The sequence below is a fragment of the Onthophagus taurus genome, chromosome 5 (assembly GCF_036711975.1).
Source record: "Onthophagus taurus isolate NC chromosome 5, IU_Otau_3.0, whole genome shotgun sequence".
In the NCBI taxonomy this organism is placed as follows: domain Eukaryota; kingdom Metazoa; phylum Arthropoda; class Insecta; order Coleoptera; family Scarabaeidae; genus Onthophagus; species Onthophagus taurus.
In genome coordinates, this window is record NC_091970.1 from 4,460,857 (window position 1) to 4,477,940 (window position 17,084).

Consider the following 17,084-nt stretch of genomic DNA (forward strand, 5'->3'; position numbering starts at 1 on the left):
TTGTAAATAGAATGAAAAAATTTTACTACGTCGGATAATACTACCTGTATTGGGAAGGATTTTAAATGCCACCCCCTTTTTCAACTCGTTTTCTTTAAATTTACCCCTTAAAGATTTCTTTGCCGTTTTACTCGATTATTATTAAAATAAAAGAAAATTAAGTTTTTGCAAAAATTTTCAAAAAGTAATTTTTAAGAAAATCTTCAAAACGTAAAAAGGAAGTATTGGAATTTCTCGCGTAACCAAACAAGTCTAGACACGATTTCGAAGACACGTGCTGTCTTAGAAATCCTTCCCTTTCCAAATAAACAGAAAAGGGACGCACGTTTGCGTCAAAAAGAAACGATCCTTTGTGTTACAAATTCCCGGCGGGTTTTGTTGTTCGGACAACGTGGTAAAGTCACGTTCCTTAACACGTTCGTTATCACGTTTTTTCTTGTTTAAATTGTACACGTTTTTAGCACAATTTAAAAGTTAACTACGAAGACTTTTATTTTTGAAAAAGTGTTTGACGTTTCGGAGGTCATGTTGCAACCTTCTTGCATCTTTGTCTTTAGTTATCGGGGAAGCGTTCCAAATTTTGCTAATCATACCATACAGTGCCAAATTGTGTTAATTGAAATAAAACTAAAACTAGATACTTTCATAACCTCCGAAAGTTTCTAGAAATGAAACAAGAAATGATTTCTTTGCAGTATTCATATCAGAATCTGCAAGCTATGAGGCAGCTATGCTGCCAAGGCAATAAATCAAGTATTATATAGCAATAAGAAAAAATTTCTCTTTAATATTTGTACATACAGACCCAGGCAGCTATGCTGTCGAGGTAGTGGCTCAAGTTTTACAAGGCAATAAGCAATGATTTCTTTGCAGTATTCATATCAGAACCCGAATTTGCCATAATACCGTTCCTAGACTTCCACGGCTTGTGTTAATTGAAAAAAAACGGGTGTTATGCCCGAAAGTTTCTAGTTTTAGTTTTATTTTTTTTCTAGATTTACTACTTTTAACTTTTAATCACTAGAACCATATATACGGTGTGTCCGTAAAGTCATGGTACTCTCATTTCGCCGAGGTCGTTTGCGGGCGAGGCGTTAGAATACTTCAAAACTGATGATTTTGGAATGATGTATAAACTCAGACTTGTATCTTTACCAAGATAATATATAAAGAGCAATTTCGCCTCAAAATCGAATTCTCCAAAACTGAAAACTTTGTATCATATCCAACTCCTCGCCCGCAAGTGACCTCGGCGAATTGAGGTTAAACGTTTACTTATAAGAGACATTGTATCTTTCCCAACACATATAAGTTAAACTAATTATTAATTAGTTTAATTAAACTAACTTAGTTTTAATTAGATTTCAAATTTATTTGAATTTTTTTTCAACAAATGACACGGGAGAAAAATGATATCATTATAATTTATTTATATCTTTAAGTAAATATTGGATTATTTGATTTGCTTTTTAAGGCACAAATTATAGATAATTTCCGCGTAATTAGATAATATTTAACATTCGCATAATTTTTATATTTATATAAAATGCGCGTGTCCGATAAATAATTTTTTTCTATTTCAATTCGTGTCAAGGTCTTTAAATAGCCGAATAAAAAGAAAATGAGGTGGTTGGAGATCTTAAGAGACACGTCGAAACCTGTACGCGTGAGTCATTGACTTTTACTCGGCAGCTGCTCTTCGAAAATGAGACCAAAAAAAAGTAAAATCTCTTCTTCTCGTTTCTTTAAGGAACGGGGATGAGTCATCGTCGTATTGTTCCAAGTTAACTTTTATAAAATTACAAAAAATATTTTCAAATATTTTTAGTTGCTTGGGGTGGGTAAGATTTAAGATTTTTATCTAAACTGGAAACGTCCAATTTGAACACGTGCAAAAGAACCATTTAGTTTAAATTTTAATGACGACCGTCGTCATTTCGTTCGTAAAGATTGGTTTCGAACGGTTTTTTTGAATGACCTGTGCCCGCAGAGAAAGAGCAGGTAGACGAGGAACGGCGAGAACGAGGACAACACGGGGTTTGATATTTGAAACCCTCACTTAATAGGGGTGGAGGATTTTTGTGGGCAGGTAGAATTCTTGTTGTGTTCTCGGGGTGAAGAGATAAATTCACGGATCACTTGTTTTCTACTTCTTTTTCGTTATTATTGTATAATCATAAATAAGGGGAGAAACCCAAGGGCGTTTTGAAATGGCCCAAAATCGAATTCTATTTTTACCAAATTTTTATCCATACTAAATCAATAAAATAAACTGCGAGTTAATACACGTGTCGAAAATTTTTTCTCGACCGCAAAAATTGGCAAATATTGCGAAACTGCATGTTGTCTAAGTTTGCCAAAAATTTCGACCAATCGTAAATGATTTCCTTATCAAATATTTAACTTTGGTAAACTCTCCACAATTTTTTGGCGTTTTAGTTTTTTATGTCATATTTATACACGTGGATTAATTTTTTCTCAGCTTTTCTAATTCATACAAAGAATTTCAGTAATGTATTGGAGACAAGAAATGATAAAAAAGGACGAAGAAATCTCTAATATAAAATGACTACAAAGACTTAGTTATGGAGGAAATGCTGTGAAGGGCAATCTTAACAGCGCAAGAACTTTAAAAGTTGTGGGTTGGATTCAATATTAAGTTATTTCCAAATTCTGATTGATACCTGCAAAGGAATGCGAAAAATTATATATTGCTTCAATAGAATTATATACTAATTAAAGGCTCTTTAATTTACTTCGTTAAAGAGATATTAGCTGATTTATTACAACGTCGTATTGTAGAGATAAAAGCAGAGGCTGCATGCGCCCGAGGCTCCAGATTTAGTTTATTATAGAGATATTAGCTTATTACAATGTCATAAAGACATAAGCCGAGGCTCTTGATTTACTTTATTATAGAGATATTAGCTGATTTATTACAATGTTATAAATACAGAAGTCGAGGTCGCTTGCGGCCGAGGCTCTAGATTAATTTTATTATAGAGATATTAGAGATTGATTGCAAGATTAGACTGATTGCACTAAACTAGATTCTGCTGCCAGAAGATTTGTAACTGCTTAAGGAAGGCTATAAGAATATACTGACACAGAATATACAGGTGTATCTGAATGACTGCAACAAACTTCAAGAGATGATTCTTTAGTGAATTTTAAGGGTACTTTGATATATGAACCATGGGCGACTTCGGCTCCTTAGAGGAGCAGGCATGTAGTCGCATGCAGTCGCAAGTATCTAGTCTGGTCACCTACAAACAGTATACAGGGTTACTATTTGTAGGTGACCAGACTAGCTACTATAATAAAGTAAATCTGGAGCCTCGGCCGTAAGCGACCTCGGCTTATGTGTTCATAACATTATAATAAATCAACTAATATCTCTTTAACAAAATAAATTTGAAGCCTCGACCGCAAGCGACCTTGCCTTTAACCTTTATAACGTTGTAATAAATCAGCTATATCCCTTTAACGAAGTAAATTAAAAAGCCTTTATAACCACAATTATCTATTTGTTAAACAATACGTCAAAAACGACAAGTATATATGTAAAATGTGCAGTGCTACCAACCAATTTTTTTTAAGTATACAATTTAGAACGCACCCTAAAAATAATAACATTTTGAGGTTATTTTTTGACGTTTAATAAATTATAAACAGTTAATATAAATATAAATGGAAGTTTATTTATAGACGATTTCAAAATGATCTAGTTTTCGTTAAGAAACGACGTTTACGGGTTTTAATTCCCACGACGAATCGTTCTAAAATCTTTTTAATTCATTTCCCTACCGTTACTTTTACTTAAAGACCAATAAACCGGTTCTCCTTCATTTCCTTATTGACTTTTAATCATTTTTAGTTTTTGTACCAATACCAAAAAATTTAAAAAAAACCAACCTGTTAATCATAATTTATTTCTATTTCAATGATTCGTTGCATAATTCACAAAGTCGACAACCCAATTAACCTGTAAGAAACAATCATGTAGATAAGGTATAGATAAGTTGATAAAACCAAGAGATGAGGTGATAAAATCTGGAGGTAAAACATCAAACGGCTTCTGTAGAAAATTATAACCCGTGTGCACTCTAAACAGGTGTTTAACAACTTTTTTTATGCTTTTAGTTCTTACGTTCAAAGATGTGATGAGTAGAGATTGGTTTATTACGCAAATCAGCTTGTTGGCGAGTTCTAAATATATTTTTGAAAATAAATTATTAAGAAAAGTTTTATACATAGAAAGATCTATTGATATCTATGACCGCGAATATAATTGAATAGCCGCGGGGTTGGTTTTTGGGGTTGGCTTCTCAACTTCTCCTTGTTCACAATAAGAAACGTTCCTTTTCTTTAACAAATCGGTCTTAACGCCCCGAACAGCCCTTTGTCAAACCCAACTTCTTCACACTACCCTCGATTCCAATAAAGAAAATCGTTCAATTCCGGTCCTTTCTCAAAAACCGTGGTAATAGTTATAAATTTGACATTTATTTAAAACTGTTTGGTTTTGTCAACACGTGTGCTGGCTTTTTCAAGACCAAAAACTATTTTACTGGGATCCTTTTATTGCGCAGGGAGCGATTTAAAAATTTAAAGAATAAAATCAGCGTTAACAAAGAATTTGTGAACTTTAGAATTGTTGGTTTTAACGGTTAAACGTTTTCGAAAAAATTATTATTTTATTAAACGAAGTTTATTGTTGATAAACATTCACGTGTGCTTTTATTTAGATTGTCGTTGTATTTTATATCTTAGGATCCGATCGGTAAACATTGACACAAGATTATCCGCCGAAGCAAGATGTTTCTTTATGCTGGAACCACTTTAAAGTAGAGATTCGAAAAATTCTATATTTACGAAATTTGATTGACATGTTTGCATATACGTAAGAACTTCTTCTCAATTTCTTTCTACCTGATGAACAACAATGACAGTTGCTCCTCTTCACCGAGAAATATTTTTATTATAAATCACAAAATCAAGTACGGTTCGCTTGGTAGTTATTTTATTTTTAGGTAACACAATATTTTTTGAAACCTAAAATCTTCTTTTTATATAAAGTGTGCCCCTTTTGGATTATTTTAGATTTAAGATTATAACATCTTTTAACCTGAGGCAATAACACAAACATTCTCTAACACCGCTATTTTGTGGGCTTTGTGCGTGATTATTTCACCATAAATTGATTTGCCCATTTTACCATTATCTCTCGCACCTTATTCCCTTTCATAGTTTATTCTTAAGATCCTCTTATTCCCATTTTCTCCTTTTTATCTTCAATGCCCGGATCTATTATTCCCTCTTAAGCCCTATATTATTGGAAACCCGTTTCATTGTTATCTTTTCTTTTATGGCTACGTAGGTAGATCTCAAAAGAAAAGGAAAAAAAAACGAAAACGAAAGAGATACAAGAGAAAGAGACAACAAAACGGTTCGATGGGTGATTAACTACCGTGTAATATTGTTTTCTGCTTGTTTATTTCTCAAAATACTTTCACGCTTAGTAAATTTAAAGTAAAAAAGTTTAAATAGAAAATAAGAAATTAAAAAAAAATATTTTAATTTTTTAAACGTCACATTTGACAGTTAAACGTCATTGAAACTTCAAATCGTGACAAACGTCATATTTGACAATTACTTGTCATTTCAAATTACTTAAATATTCTAGTTTTAGTTGTGTTTCTAATGACATTGGGCGTGGAAGCTTTCGTACTTGTATTATCGAGATATCGTTTTTTGGTCGTTGGTGAAACGATCGATTCACTCAATCGTACAGGACGGGAATCGTTAGATAATTATCACTAACATTAACATCGATTGCTTAAGATAAAAAAGGATGGTTTTTGCCACAACTTGGAGTTCTCGAAGAGATTTTAATTAAAAATTGAAATCGCCAATTATCAATTAGCGATGCTTTCACAGTTTTTATTTACGTTTCCTCGTCGAATCCAAACGACGCGATAATCATAAATTTCAAGAGATGCTTAAATTTAATTCTCCTTTTTTAAACACACCTTGTTTTAGTTATTCTTGTCCTTTCTAAACATTTCTTTAGAAGAAGTGGTGGTCAATTTTTCGCCCTTAAATCTTTAAAAACTCCCTCTCGGGTGATAAAATAAATATTAGTCGACTTCAGCCATGTGGTAAATATTAGTATACACGGAAAAAAGGTAGGTCATATGGCACTAAAACTAGTCTTAGCTTTTCGCATTCCATTTGAGAAAGAAAATAAACCGAAAGGGAGGTATCGGGGAGGGTTTTGGGGTGTGTAAAGTGGCGGCGACTATTAGTAAACGACAAAACGATTTTTTTTTGGTTTTAAAACGTATTAATTACTGGATTAATAGGCCCGGATGTTGAAAGTGGGATTACTTTTAAAAGCGAGTCCATTTAGAACTTAACTCAAAAAGACGTTTTAAAAACATCTTCCGTTTTTCGTCGAGATTTTAAATGCCACTTGTGAACAAGTTTTGTGGTAATTATTAGGTGGTAAAAAGGTTCTTTTTTTTTGGTATATTTAAAGAATTAGTTTCAAACATTAAAAAGCTTTTAAATGAGTTCCGGTTGGCTTAGAAATTTGTAAAGATCTATGTAAAGATCTTTGTAAATCTGTATAAACATTGACTTTTTAATCATTGAATGCAATTTCATTTTAGTTATAGCGTTATCTTTAGACATTTAATTAACTTATCAAACTGTCATAACATTCATAACTTCACAAAACATTAATTTTTTATCTCCAATTTTGAAGATCAAACAATTAACAATGAACTTGGTTTTGATTGGTATGTTAAGATTTTTTATAACAGAAAAATGAAAAAGATTTATTTAAAAATTAAATATTTATTTTTACTCATTAAATGCAACGTCACTTTAATTATAGCGTTATCTTTTGACATTTAATTAACTTATCAAACTGTCATAGCATTCATAACCTCACAAAACATTAATTTTTTATCTCTACTTTTTGAAACCGTATTGAAGTAATTAAACAAGATTGATGATTGTGAAAAATCTAAACAATTAATAATGCGTTTGGTTTTGATTGGTATGTTAAGACTTTTTTATATCGAAAAAATGAAAAATATTTGTGAAGAGATTTGTAAAGAGCCACACGTGTTTAGAATTGAAGGTGGCGACTTAACGACCGGACTCTAAGGGAAAGAAAAAGATAAAAACGATCCCTTTCTTAACAGCTCCGGCTCCGTTTCGGACCGAAAAGGAAGAAACGAAGAAAGGGAACGAAACGGCCTTTTTTACAATACGTGTATAATGCGTGTACTACGGGGGATTCTTCTGGGGTACCGCACGTTTCATTTCCACTCGTCTATGACGAATCGGGTCCGCTTTTATTCTACCTCAACCTACACTTATTTAAACTTTAAATGGTGCGCTGAGGTGGAAATTTTGCGCATTTCAGTTTCCTCTTATTTCTTTTCTTTAACTCATTTCTCTTTTAAAGCATTCTTCTTGGTGCTTTAATAAGAAACATCTCATTGAAAAATGTATTTTTACCAAAACATATTTTTTGTTCTAAATTAGAATTAATTTGGGTTGATTTTAAACTTCATTTATTAAGTTTCAAACCTAGCGCCTCGCCCGCAAGCGATCTCGGCGATTCAAAATGTCATCTTATAAAAGATGATTCGTATTCTTACTATGACATAAGGAAAGATTTTACTTTATAGATTTTAGATTTTACTTTTCTTGCTAGAATTCTCCAAAACTAACGATTTCAGGTTGATTTATCAAACTTAGCGCCTCGCCCACAAGCGACCTAGACGATTTGAGGCGAAATCGTTCTTTTTTATATCTAAGTAAGTTAAATAAGTTATCAGTTTTAAAAGATTCAAGCGATGTAAGCTATATAAAAAACAATTTTGCCTCAAATGGTTTTGAAATATATTTTTCTAGTTAACAAAAATCTAATTTCAAGGTCTCTTTTCCCAAACTCGCAGGCGATTTGTAATTTGCTTCGGCTCGAATCGGAATTTCCCCGGGGTATTATTCAACAACGAAACCGAACAATTTCTTTTTTTCTGTCGATGAATCGTGTCGCATGTGTGTTTTCACGAATTTCACACCATTCAGGACCCTCTCCTCCTTTTTCTGGTATATGCCTTTGATTTCGGTTGCTTGCTTAACTCGGTTTACGGTCACTTTTCGGATCGTTTCTTTTGTAATCTGGTTGCCTGGCGATTCGATATGCAAGAATTAGAAAATTGAATACAAAACGGTGGGTGTCGGTTAAAAGTGGTAAATGCACGATTCGATTTGGTCCGGCGGTAAAATTTAAAAGGACCTAAATTTATTTCTTTTTTTGTAAACCTAACAATTGTGGTCGATTTGGACTTCCTTTTTGCGATGTAGTTAAGGAACTATTCAGGTTAAATAATTTCTTTGATATCACCTTAAATCTTATCTCTCCTAAAAATGTTAATTAAGAGGTCTTAAAAATCTTTAACATCTGCGATTCGAATATCGATAAGGAGAAGAACCCCCGCAGATTTTTTTGAAGAGATTTTAAATTTTATCTTATCGAAAAAATCTTCTCGATTCTCCTTTTATCGGGTACAACATCTGCCTTCGAGGTTCTTTTTTCGGAAAGGTTCGTAGATCAAAATCTTATCGTCATATTCATCTCTTTACGGTGGCGTCTCCCTTTTTCTCTCTTCATTCGAAGATTTCGCCCGCTAAGGTTGTCTTTAAAACGTCGCACTACCGAGAGGAAAAAGGTTTTTTTGATGGAAGGTCCGCTTTGTTTGGATAGCAGCTAACCAAACATTGGCTTAGGTCAATAGAAACCAATTCAATGAGCAAAAGAGCTTTTTCGTCTACACAAATTTCTTTGTACAAATTATTGTTAATATTACAAACGGTTTTTTCACAAATATTAATATTTTTATAAACTAATTTGACTTGTCAATGACAAGTAACTCAAATATGACGTTTAATTCTCAAATATGACGTCTCAACATAACCTCTTGACGTTTATCAAATATAAAGTTCTTCCTTTAATGGATTTAGTTCGATTTTAGCTATCGGAAGAGTGTTTTTATGTCCGGAATGTCATGGAAGAAGTCACACTTAAACGAGAAATCGTTTATCTTTACTCTACCGAGGTCGCTAGCGGATGAGGTACTACAATCATCTAAAACTGACAACTTCATATTGATGTATCAAATTCATTACCATATTACCATAAACGTGTTCATATAAGAAACTTTGTATTTTTACAAAGATGCAAAAGGAACGATTTAGCCTTTAATCGCCGAGGTCATTTGCGGGCAAGGAGCTGGAGTTGATATATCAACACGAAATAGTCAATTTTGAAAAACTAGCGCCTCGCCCGCAAGCGACATCGGTGGTGTGAGTAGAAACGTTTTCTTATAAGAGACTTGTATCTTTACAAAGATATAATAAAGATCGATTTCTATAATATCATTATGTTATTTTAGTATCGATAATTTTACATTCACCAATCGTTTTATATTTAAACATCTTTTTCACAATACTTTTCTGGGAGACTTAACACATTGAGTGCAAGTCAATTTCGTACAAATTCTATACAAGTTAAGAAACGTTTTTCGAAGTTAATCGTTTTCATTCAAAAAGTCAATGGCTTCGAACACACCTGCGTTTTATTTTCGGTGTAAAACGACTCGAAAATTTCTTTTGTCACCGAATTTATTGTCAAATATTAGTTCCATTATCGAACCTTAATAGGGTATAATAGACTCCAATGGGCTCCTTTAACAATCCAACGAGAAGATTCTTTCTTCTTGTCAAAGACTTTGAAACAGTTCCGAATTGGCGTCTATTTATTGAAAAGAAAATTTTAAATTTTCGATTTACGATTTTTGTTTATACCTCATTTGAGTTCGAAAAGTATTAAGTTACCTTAAGGTTATTGATGAGGTTAAAACACGTGTTCGGGAATAACACGTGAACGAGCTTTACATTTTTTTATTTATTTCTTGGATTTGTCTTAAAAAAGTCTTATTATTATTTTCGTTTCGAAAGGAAAAGAATTCTTGTCTTCCAATTAAACAAGAAATAATTTAATAATCTTTAACATATGGCAGAAGATGAGTTGTCAAGGAAATATCAATCAATTAGGAGATTGCGGTTATAACGTTAATTAATAGCACAAATACCACCGTTTAAAGTGTCAAGTTTCCACTACAAAAAGTTAAATATTTTAACGATCTCGCCTAAATTCTTGTTACAAAAACAGATGTCGTTTCGGACAAAACGGTTAACAATGAACTCGGTTGGTGGTAAAGAAACAGTCTTATTTTCTGTTTTGTTTGAGACCACCAAGAAATTTGCTCTAAATAAACAAACTTTAAAACACATCTTACACATTAAATTCTTTTCATAATTTTTCGCATAAAAAGAAGTATTGAGCATTAACTGATATATGACTCAATAGACTTGGAAGAATCAAATTCCCTCCTCCTCGAAGGGGGGTATCCTTCCAGGTAAGAAAAATAAGGAAATTTTTAAAAGGAATTTTTATTGTCCCGGATGTATTGATCCTTTAAGAAGAGGAAGAAAGGAAGCGGAGGCAATTGTAGTAGTACACACGTTTACGGTGGCGGCTCACGTGGATGAACCCCGTTTTTTCCTTTTTTCTTCTTTTGGGAGGTACGGTTAAGCCGACGTTTGTACTGTTAAAGGCCTTAAAATAACAAGTGCACGCCCGAGTGCCCCTCTGACTCAACAACCTCGACCCGTTCTTTGTCAATAAATGAAAAGAAATCGCAAAAAAGGGCCATCGTTAAATCCTCAAAAAGTTTCGAATTACTCTTGATAAATTTTTTATACTAATTCTAATTACATAAATTCAAATCCTCTTTTCTTTTAACAAGACTCGTTTCTCGGAAGGGATTGAACCCATTTAAGGAATTCCTTAAAAATAAAAACAAATTAGTAGCTTATGACGATTGGAAATTAACACTTACCTATTATAAATCATAACAACTCACGATATTGAAGACAGTACACTAAAACACATCTAAATATTGCACTAAATAAATAGAGATTCTAACGCCTTTTTTAGAAATGTCACAACAATAAAAATCATTGATGTTGTTACAAAATAGTACGAATTTTGTGAAATTAAAAAATTAATTAATTAAAAATAAACATTTTTAAAGTGATTTTTAACTTATTGTTAGTAATAAATAATAAATACTTTTTTTTATTACAACTTCACATCAATTACGACGCCATCTTTCGATTTTCAATTAAGTCATTCTGTAGTTAGTTGTCATTCAGTTAACCTGAAATAATTAAAATTAATAATTTGTGTAAAAAATCGTTTCTTATCGCGATTTTTAAATCGAAACTAAGCGTAAAAATCTCAACACGCCGTTAATAAGTTGATTCAAAGGTACAAATTATATAATATCCTTTTCCCTTAGAACTCGAATAAATCTCTATTTTAGGTGAAATAACATGACATATTATATGACATAAATAACATTTTAAATGTGAAATTAGCTGAAGATATTTAAAAAAAATTTAACCTAACTTTATTTATTGACGAAACCGCTTTTAACGACATTTTAGATCAAAAAATAATCTTCATAAAAATATTGCAAATTAAATATGAAAAATAATAAATTTAAATAAAATTTTTTGTTAAATTATTTTAAGTTGGAAATAAATGAAAAAAAATAAAATGTCATTGTCAAGGTGACATCCAACATCAAATTTAATTAATTATCTTTTTGTGCGATTTTCCGAGCATTTGGGTCGTTAAAATTAGTTCTAATTGATTGAGATAACCTTTTACACGATAACTTTATGGTTATAAGAAAAAAATGATGCATTTCAAAGCATTAAAATATTCTATAATTTCGCAAAGCGTTTCGTTATAATTTTGAGGTTATTTTTGTTATTTACGATTAGAAAGAGATTGATTAAAAGAGAAAAATTTATTTCATCAACTTTATTTAATTCAAATTACGAACACAAATACAAAAAAAAACTTAATTAAAAAAGGTTAATAATAATAATCTAATGAGATACAAAATGGGATTAATAATGATCTTACATCCTAAGACAAGAATTAAATCTAAGCTTAACTACGAAATCATGTAAAGCTGATATCACAAAAACGATTTAAAATTTCTTTTTACAAGACACTTTTTTTACGATAAAAGATAATCACATTGCTTAAATCGAGCATAAAATAATGAAGTGATTTTAAAAAAACGTGCTTGTGTAAAAAACATTTAAATTAAAACGTGCGTTGTTACAATAATAATTAAAATACGAGTGCAAAAGTGATTACTAATTAAATTTAAGCATGCATATTTACACAAATAAGATTTTTAGAAATTGACACATTCGGCCTTTGATTTTTTAGATGTAAACCACATCAAATCAATCTAAATTTATCTAATTTTAATTAAAGCTAATTTTAATCACAAAAAAATTGTTAATCCTATTAAAGCTGTGGGTATTAAAGCTTGAGCAAGTTTTAGATGTGTGCTAAAATATTTACATTAAGCGTTTTAATGTGCGATTAACCGATTAATTCTAATTAATATTATTTAAAGCAGATAATAAACGTAGCGCTGATTAATTTTTTTTCTATTGCACTTAAACTTAAAAAGAATTATCACAAATCATCAAAGTATCACAATTATCTTTTTTAAATCAATTTTTCTTATTTAATGGAAGCATTTTATATTGCAAAATAATCACAGATAAAAAATTACTTCTATAACCTAACGTAATTCTTTTGAATCATTAACTATATCACAGCGACTTCTTTAATTTTAACTTTACCTTTATATTTACACGTTAAATATTAACTAAATTTATATACAAGATTCTTATTATTACCAATTTTAGCAATCCTTTTTTTCGTTGGCGATGTTATCGTTGATTTCGTTGTCCCTAACCGGGTTGTCCTCCAATAAAAGCGTCATTAAAGGCAATTTATTGATGGAGAGATGTTCGAATTTCGACCAATACTTATTCAAATTAATCTTGGCCGAGTTAACCACAACTCTTGATAGTTTCGGTTTCATTTGCTGCAAATAAAACGGAATGATTACGAAATATTTACTTTAAAATCAAATTTTTTAACTAACCTGTTTGAGTTTCCTCCACGGTGAAGTTGGAGTTGTACCGAAATCCAAAACAACCACTTCTGGGGTTGCAACTTCGTTGACGAAACACATTTTTAATAACTTTGTTATTGTAAAATTCTCGTTTACGAAGAAATCGTGAAGCGCGACGACCGTATGCTAAGGTGGTCTAAACGCGAAGTGTGCCCTCGAAGGAAACAGGTACGAGTTTTATACCGAGAAGGGGATCCACTACCTGATTCCGTTTTTGGATTTCTGTTGGCGTATGCGCCGTACGCGCTAAAAGCGAGCCCAACACGCGTTTGGCTCGCGCAGGATCACCTCCAACTACAACGATAACTCTGCGTACAAAGAAGATTTCTTTGTCTTCCTTACTATCTACTTTTATTATTAATTTTGAAATGTCAAAATGACGTTTGTTTGGTTAAAAATCACTAAACATTACAAAATTATTTGTGTTGGTAACAATTTTTTTTGCCAATCAATTTTTGATTAAAAATTTTAACACTACAACAAAACTAGAATAATAATAATAAAAAGACTTTGATCACTTAGTTTGACTTGACTTTTTCATAACTAACCTTGTAATTTCATCGAAACTTTAAAGAAAAATATGTTGGGTTAAATGCCAAAGTGACAACGATGTCTTTAATGTATACATTAAATGCCAACCTAAAATAATGTAATAAAAAATTAAACTTAAAAAGTTTATTTAAATTTGAGGGCTTATTTTAAATATTTAATTAGCGATAATTTTATGATTATTTTTTGATCTAAATATCGACTAAAAGCGGTTCCGTCAATAAATAAAGTTAGGTTAATTTTTTAACGCATCACCTTATTTTTCACTTCTTTTTCTTTAATATTCTAAAGAAAAACAAAATGCGGAAGAATTTCGAAAGAAAGAAAGTATAGAATGCGAATCTTTTTACCTTAAATTATATCTCTGTTTTTTTAATCATAAATAATAAACATAACTTCAAAATTTCAACAAAACGCTTCAAATGCATCATTTTCTTCTTATAACTATAAAGTTATCGTGTAATGGGGTTATCTCAATCAATTAGATTAATTTAAAGCCTGAAATGCTCGGAAAATCAAAAAGATAATTAAATAATTAAATTTGAGGTTGGATATCAATTTGGTAATGACATCTTTAATTTTTCAATTTATTCAAATAATTTAAGAAAAAATGTTATTTAAATTTATTATTTTTAATGTTTGACAACGAATGATATTAAGCGGTTTAATTTGCAATATTTTTACGATGATTATTATTTGATCCAAAATATCGGTTAAAAGCGATAGTTTCGTCAATAAATAAAGTTATATTAATTTTTTTTTGGCCCGGTATATTCATCTGCCAGTAAACTATCAAGTAAGTAGTTGTCGGTTATATTTACTGGTAAGATTAATAGGGAACTTTCCATTTTTATTTTGTATCTATAATAGCATTTAGTTATATCTCAAAAGACTATTCCCCCAGTATAATTCCTTAGAAATAATTAATACATTGGTAAAAAAGTATTAAAGTTTCGCGCGTTCCAAAAGCATTTCAAACGACGTCCAAAGATTTATATTTGGATGTCTTTTATTATTTAATTATTTTAAGATGTATATTATTTTAATTAAAGATATTTAATTTCCAATCTACTAAGTTATTTATACTTATTTGTTTTAACACCACGAATTTCTCCAAGGGACAAACTGTCACAGTTTTTTAAAAAATTTGCTAGCAAACCAATCAAACATCAACAAAGGGCAGATTGTCAGATTGGCCTTTAAAATATCCTTCTTCAGTCATAGTAAGTATGGTATTTATACAATTTGTTGAGCTAAATACAGATTACAACGAACTCCAGAAGATAATTAGAGATTATTTTATTAGTTATTATTATTCAAGCGAAAACGGTTAAAAAATTCTACATTGTCTGTCATTTAATCTGGCATATAAATCTTTACTGATAAGAATTTTCCGCAAGTAAATTAACACTCTGGTAGTTACCATTAACGGACAAATTAACTTTACCAGGAGGTGAATATACAATTATTCTTACAAGTAAGTCTTATTCTTTCAAGTAACACTAACAGACACTTTACTTGGAGATGAATATACCGGGCCTTAATAATAATTCTAATCAAATTCTAATATAATATCTAGTTAATTTCGCGTTTAAGAATCGTCAAAATTTTATCTGTCAACTTTCATTTTTGTACGTCAATTTAAACTTAAGTAAAAACCGAGATACAAACTCTCCCATGATCGAAACGATAACGACCGTATCGAAGAAAATCTCTCCTTTGAGAGTTAAAGACCGTCCGCGGTAAGAACAAGAACTCGAATTGGACATTACCCGCTCTAAGGAAGCGGTAATGAAGACTCTAAACCCGATTTTCTTCATCCGAGACGTTTCAATCGATTACGACTCGCTTCTAAACGACCCTTTTTTTCTTTTACATTAAACATTAACTGTACGCAATTTCCGTTTTAGAATTGTTTTTGAAACTTTGGAAAAAATGTAATAAAAAAGGAGGATTGAATCAAAAAAAAAAAAAGCGGTCGGTAATAAGCCTCTGTTGTTGGGTTTCTTCTTCTTCTTCTTCTCCTCCGGCGTCGTCACCGCTTTGGCACCCTCCTGGCACACGTGTGACGCCGAGTGCGTCACGAAGGACGTACGTACGGCCAACGACGAAGAGTGGTTGAGGACCAGGTGCTGATCCACTGTGGGAAAACGACTCAGAGCAAAGTTCCCAGGCTCGGAAGATACCGAGCACCTGCCACCCTACGGATTTCTCGCATAACAGTACAGAACCGTTTTCGGTGGAATCGCGTCTCTGCGGTGGTGGTAGAAAGTGGTTGAAGGAAGATATTAACGATTCAAAAAATCTTTTTTTGGGGAGCAAAAATCCCTCATCCCGTGTTTGTGATACAGGTGGTAAACACAAAGAACCCGAGGGAACAGGTTAATTTCCTTTATGTTTATGTGGGAACCATCCGGGAGATGAGGGTTGAATCGTTCACAAAAAATCACCCCCAACTGAGTTTGAAACAACCTCTTTTATTACAATAAATGTTAAAAAAATTATTTATAAAAATACAAGGATGATGAGAAAGACGGTAAAGCTCTCGCGAACTCACCGAAGAAGTGATTGTGGTTATTTCGCACCTGCCTCAAGTTCCCACGATCGTTTGTGCAAGAGCAAACAAGTCAGCGCGCGTCCTCGCGGGCGCCTCACCTTCTTCTTCTTATTCTTTTTGTTCTTATTTTTTTGCATACACGCGCGACATCGTTTCCGCTATATCAAATAAATTTTAATTTCAAATATTGTAATAAAAAAAGAGGAAGAAAAAAAGTTTAAAATGACAATAAATTGAGATTAAAAAATCGAGCAGAGCGACCCGTAACCCGGTAGCTTAATTATTGTGGGGCCCCGTTGATTAACGTTTCAAAAACACCTGTCAGATTTTCTCACGGGTCTCCTGAGAGCTTCGACGGCGACGGCGACGAAAGAGGAGAAGAAGAAGAACGAACCCACCTACGGACGTCGAAGAAACCGCTAAATATGGAAGAAATCACCTCCGAGTTCTCCTTTTTTTATTTCTTTTATAATTTACATTGACCCTTTATTTATTCTTTTTCACTCTTCGTTTAAAAATCGTTCCATTTTTTGCGACGTCATTAAACGAAGAGTAAATTGCGGACGAAATTTTAATCGTTTACGCGGATCTCATTAAAATCGTTCTTGAATGGAAATGAAAAAAAAATTGACTCACATTTATAAATAAATTTATTTTTTAATCCAAAGTAAATCGCCAACACAAAATTCACAAAACGAAACTAACTCATCGTGGTTGATTAAACGCTGTGATGCTTTTCGCGCCGAATTTTATCGCCAACTAAACCTCGGGATTCTTCCTTCTTCCGGGTTAGAATTGTACAATACCCGGAAGCTTGA

The 17,084-nt window shown here is 31.9% G+C and overlaps 2 long non-coding RNA genes across 3 annotated transcripts in view; both read right to left on the reverse strand.

Moving 5' to 3' along the window:
- Positions 1–13,823, reverse strand: part of LOC139429855 (uncharacterized) — a 56,638-nt gene extending 42,815 nt beyond the window's left edge. The window contains exons 1-2 of one of the 2 annotated variants that reach the window (XR_011640434.1): positions 13,131–13,353; positions 12,562–13,070 (exon numbers count right to left, since the gene is read on the reverse strand). This is a non-coding gene — a long non-coding RNA (uncharacterized lncRNA). Of the gene's footprint in view, positions 1–11,962; positions 13,071–13,130 lie in introns of those variants that run through there. The other variant, XR_011640433.1, reaches the window with a different exon arrangement.
- LOC139429857 (uncharacterized) lies at positions 7,573–11,141 on the reverse strand. Its single transcript, XR_011640436.1, has 2 exons — positions 10,986–11,141; positions 7,573–10,932 (listed from the first exon to the last, which is right to left on the reverse strand). It is a non-coding gene; the product is annotated as an uncharacterized lncRNA (long non-coding RNA).
- Positions 13,824–17,084: the final 3,261 nt, after the last annotated feature.